Here is a 5,000-nt window from a genome sequence, read left to right as displayed (position 1 = left end):
GACAGAGCATAAAGGTGAACCGGCTCTCCTAGCTGCAACCGGTGGCCTTTACACTTCTATCTCATTGTTTCGAGAACTTTTCAGGCCTGTGGCCAGCCCAGCTGGGGGACTTTGCTGTAGGTGTCAGTGAGGTGGGCCCTTGTCATGCTGGAGCCCACTGAGAGTGTATACACTTCCCTTGGAGGGCTTATGTAGTCTGACTTACACAGGCTCTCTCTCTCTATTGGTAAGAAATCTTCGCATCTTTCCCCAAGGTTGCTTTTTTTTTTTTTTTTGACAGGGTTTCTCTGTGTAGCCCTGGCTGTCCTGGAACTCACTCTGTAGACCAGGCTGGCCTCAAACTCAGAAATTCACCTGCTCTGCCTCCCAAGTGCTGGGATTAAAGGCGTGTGCCACCACCGCCCGGCTCAAGGTTGCTTCTTAAAAATATTTGGCTTTAGGGGCATGGAGGTGGGGTTATAATTGTATTTTTCTTCCATGTTTTCCTTTGTTAGTTTTCTTTCTCAGTTGTGCTGGGACAAGGTACCATGTAGACTGAGCTCATCTCCAGCTCTCCCCAGCTCTCCGTCCTCTTCCCTCATGGTCCTGAGGGCCTGGTCCACAGCCATGCACCAACTCACCCTAAATTGTTTTTATCTCGGTCATTGGGATGAAAACACAGTCGATTATGAATTACCAAGCCCAATGTAATTCTGTATTTTGATTACCATTATTACTTCTTAATTCTTGCATTGAGCTGGAGCAATGGGCCAGCAGTTAAGAGCACTGGCTTTCTTCCAGAGGACCCAGATTCAATTCCTAGCACCTACATGGCAACTCACAACTGTCTGTAACTCAAGTTGCAGAGGATCTGACATCCTCACACAGACATGCATGCAGGCAAGACACCAATGCACATGAAGTTGAAATTAAAATTAAACAACAATAACAACAAAATATCATAATTATACTGGGTGGCGGTGGCCCCAGCACTTGAGAGGCAGAGGCAGATGGACCCCCGTGCATTCAAGGACAGCCAGGGATACACAGAGAAACCCTGTCTCGAAAAACCCAAATAAACAAATAAATTGTATTGCATATCAAGTTAAGAACAGGCCAGATCTCTAGCTCACGTATGAAACCGATGCACCGTCGGCCGCTCTAGGATGAAGCTGCTGAGTTTACACCCTGGCTCCTTCCCAAAGCTCTCTGCAGAAAGGTGGGCTCAGCAAGCACACGGGCATCAGTCTCAGGCAGTCTGCCTCCCTGCCTAAGTTAGTCTCGGCTCTTACCTCCTCAAATCGGAGTGTTGCTGTTTCTGCCCACCCCCCACCCCTCGCTCCCAGCAGCCTTTCTATTTCCACAAGTCCTGTGATCTCAACATGAAAAGGAAAGTGTCCTTGAACTCTGAGTAGCATCGGCCCTCTCAGATCTCACAGGAATATAGAATGCAGAGCTAGGGAACTTTCGTGTTCCTGGAAGCAGAAATCACCTATAACATTCACTGCTTGCTGAAAGTCTTCTTAAAGGGGAAAGCCCCCATATTCTTCAGCAGTTTCATGGAGAAACATTAACATCACTGATGGGTTGGAACAGCGCACAGCAGCTGCCTTCATGAGGTCATTGATCACGTTCTTTGGGGAAGGAAGACCAGCGCTGTCATAAGATGCTGATGTTTATGGGTTGGTGTATGGAGGTCACAGATCTAGCATGGGAGCACTGGGTGTTAAGCCTACAGTAAAATACTGACTGAGTCCCTGCAGCCTCACAGTCTCCCTCTGGAGGATTGACTCTTCCAGGCAGCCTTCCCTTTGAAAACATATCTTTCCTAACTCCACACTAATGCAAGTTTGAGCAGAAGACAAGCTAACTGGCCTAGAGTCACCCTGGACTCTCCCTTCAGAAGAGGCAACCCCATTAATTAGGCTCATATGACTCTTAAAGGAGAGTTAAAATTCCCAGCCGCTCACCTAGGCATTGCGGCCACTCCTCTAACCCCAGGAAGCAGAGGCAGGTGAGATGAGCCAGGTCTGCAGAGTGAGTTCCAAGGCAACCAGAGCTACACAGTGAGATCCTGGGGGAGGGGAGGGGGCACGGACTCAGCAGAAGTTTAAAAACTATAACTGTTAATCTGCTTTTTTATATTACTATTTTTTTTTTTTAATTTAAGACAGAGTCATATTGAGCTCACAGTGACCTATATTGTGTGGTCAAGGATAACCTTTAATGCCTCACCCTCCTGTTTGTACCTCCCTGCAAGCTGGGAGGTACCATGCATACTTGTCATAGCAATTTATAGAGCTAAAGTGGGGGGGGGGGGATGTCATGCATGCTCGGCAACATTACCACATCACCTGAGCCACATCACTACCCTTTCTTTGCTTGGGTGGGGGGGCGGTTAATTTTCTTTAGGACATGGGTTCTTTCTATGTAGTCCAGGCTGCCCTGGAACTCACCATGAACCAGAGTTAGCTGGAAAGTTCAGATCCACTTCCCTTATGTTCCAAATGCGGCTTCAGAGCTGTAGGATGGATCTGTTCTTCAGCTTGGGGAGCTAGCTGATCATTGCCCTTAAGCTCCACCGTTAAGTATCTTTTAGTATTTTAGGCGATGCTTCCCTGTTCAAAATACAGAAATCTTCAGGAAGGCCTAGTAGGTCACACCTGGAACCCCTCCATTCCAGGGGTGAGGTAAGAGGATTAAAAGATCAAGGCCAGCCTGGCCTATGAAAGGGAAGTTTGGGCAATATAGTCAGACTTTGTCTCAAACAAAGTAAAATACAGAGAGTGCAGGTGGATATTTAGTTTCTTACCTTACCAGGAAAGAATTCTTAGGCATAACCAGTTTTGTTTTGTTTTGTTTTTAAATCTACATATCTAGCTGTAATGAAGATTTCGATACATAAAACAGACCTAAACAAAGTTAAAAGATGGTCCAACTGAGCAAAAAATGTTCCATCCTTTAACAAAGGGCAAACATTTTTATCTTATATTAATATCACTGTTCCTATTTTTGTATGTACAGATGCTTTGCCTGCGTGTATGCCTGTATAGCACATGGGGCTGTCAGACTGACAGTTAGCCCCTTTCCTGATCTGGCTAATGACTGGGACTCGTGATTCAGTCAGCTCATTTGGTCACAGCCCCAGTTTTCTTCCTTCCCACTGTGTTAGGGTTCAGAGTCGCCACACAAACCCCAGAAATACCAGTCTCATTTAAGCAAGAGTAGTTTCCTGACTACACACCTTAACACTGGTCAGACCAGGGACATAGCTCAGAATTATCTCAAGTATGACAACAGACATCGTTTTCTGTAAGCTTATAAATAAAAAACCACAGTGAGCTCATACACAGGTGCAGAAAGTGCTGCCCAGTGGTTAGCTCTGACTCAAGCCATTTTAGACCCAACAGTTGACCTTTAACTTGATGAGTCCTACATAAAGCTTTGTGGAATTTTCTAAGATTAACAACCCTCAGACCGAACATACAGAACATAACAGGGTATGTGGTCAGCATGACCCTGCTCTGAGTCAAGTCCCTTCCCTGTGTCAGTGACTGGCAGGCATGTTACAGCAACAGTATGAAACAGCTGGCAGCAGGCGTGAGACAGAATGGCTACAGCTATGCCGTGGGGTCGGGGGCAGGTCATAAATCCACAGGCTCACTGACTTCCCTCCTAAACCTCCCATGTAGTGAGGACTATAGGAGCACCCACATTTCCCAGGCAAACAACAGCCACAAAAGACAAGGTTTGCCCTGGAACATTGTGTGAATCAGGCTGGCCTCAACTCCAGAGGCCCGCCTGCCTCTGCCTCTGCCTCTGCCTCCCTAGTGCTGGGATTAAAGGCGTGAGCCACCATGCCCAGCCCCACACCCTGAGTGCTGGAATTAAAGGTATTAACGCTATTTGCCACCTGGCTCCAGCTAAGCCAGTAAACCTTTTAAAATGTAAGAGGTCTTAAGATTTGGAATTGAAAAGTATAGTTTAGTTTAGGCTGGGAATGTCACACAGAGATGAAATAATTTCCCAGCATGCACAAGGACCCAGCACCACAAAACACCGAGAAGTCTAGCAGTTTAGCTAATACTCTGTAATCTCATGGTCTGAGTCGAATGGGATCATCCTGTTAGCCCTTGCTGAGCGCCAGGCTATGTTGCCTGTATTCCAGATTGTAGGCCTTCTTTCTCAACTCCAGAAGACAACCCGAGTGAGACAGTAAAGATTGTTGTGTTTAGAGATGCTGTCCGTTACATAAACAGATTTTAACTCAAATGTTAAAATACCCATAGAGAATGGTGCCTGTAATCCTTTTTCCTTTTCATGAATTAATAGTATGAAACTCCAGACAGAGATAACAGTGGCACAGAGGCCGTGCCGTTCTAGCCCACTAAAAAGCACAGATGTGTTCGGTTCAGTGGCCTGAGATCACCATGCAGTCTGGCCCTGTATGATTCACAAGCTAGGAAAGGCCTGAGGAAGCCTGTCATTCTGAAACACGGGTATAAGGGAGGGATTGGCAGAAGTTGTAACTGTACAGAGGAACACATGGACTGTCCTCGTCCCAGAGTGTATACCCTCCAAAGCCTTTGCTGAGTGATGGCACACTTTCAGGTGCAATTTCTTTCTCTCTCTACTCTTTTCAGACTTTTTTTTTTTTTTTTTTGGCCAGTGTAATAAAGCATATTTCCTTTTCTCCCTAGCTTTTCATCTTCCTTGGATGGATGGATGGATGGATGGATGGATGGTGGATGGATGGATGGATGGATGCGTGGATAGGTGGAGGGTGGATGTCCGGGTGGGAGGATGGGTGGGTGGATGGGTGGATGGTGGGTGGATGGATGGGTGGGTGGATGGGTAGATGGTGGGTGGATAAGTGGATGGATGGGTGGATGGATGGATGGATGCGTGGATAGGTGGAGGGTGGATGGATAGATGGATGGATGGATGGATGGATGGATGGTGAGTGGATGGATGGGTGGGTGGATGGATGGGTGGGTGGGTGGTGGGTGGATGGGTGGGTG

At 46.9% G+C, this 5,000-nt stretch overlaps 1 protein-coding gene across 2 annotated transcripts in view; it reads left to right on the top strand.

Moving 5' to 3' along the window:
* Micu1 (mitochondrial calcium uptake 1) overlaps positions 1 to 5,000 on the top strand; it is a 157,405-nt gene that overhangs the window by 115,272 nt on the left and 37,133 nt on the right. The window lies entirely within an intron of this gene.

This window comes from Mastomys coucha, unplaced genomic scaffold, assembly GCF_008632895.1.
Source record: "Mastomys coucha isolate ucsf_1 unplaced genomic scaffold, UCSF_Mcou_1 pScaffold3, whole genome shotgun sequence".
NCBI classification, from domain to species: domain Eukaryota; kingdom Metazoa; phylum Chordata; class Mammalia; order Rodentia; family Muridae; genus Mastomys; species Mastomys coucha.
This window is presented reverse-complemented; position numbering and strand designations above follow the sequence as displayed.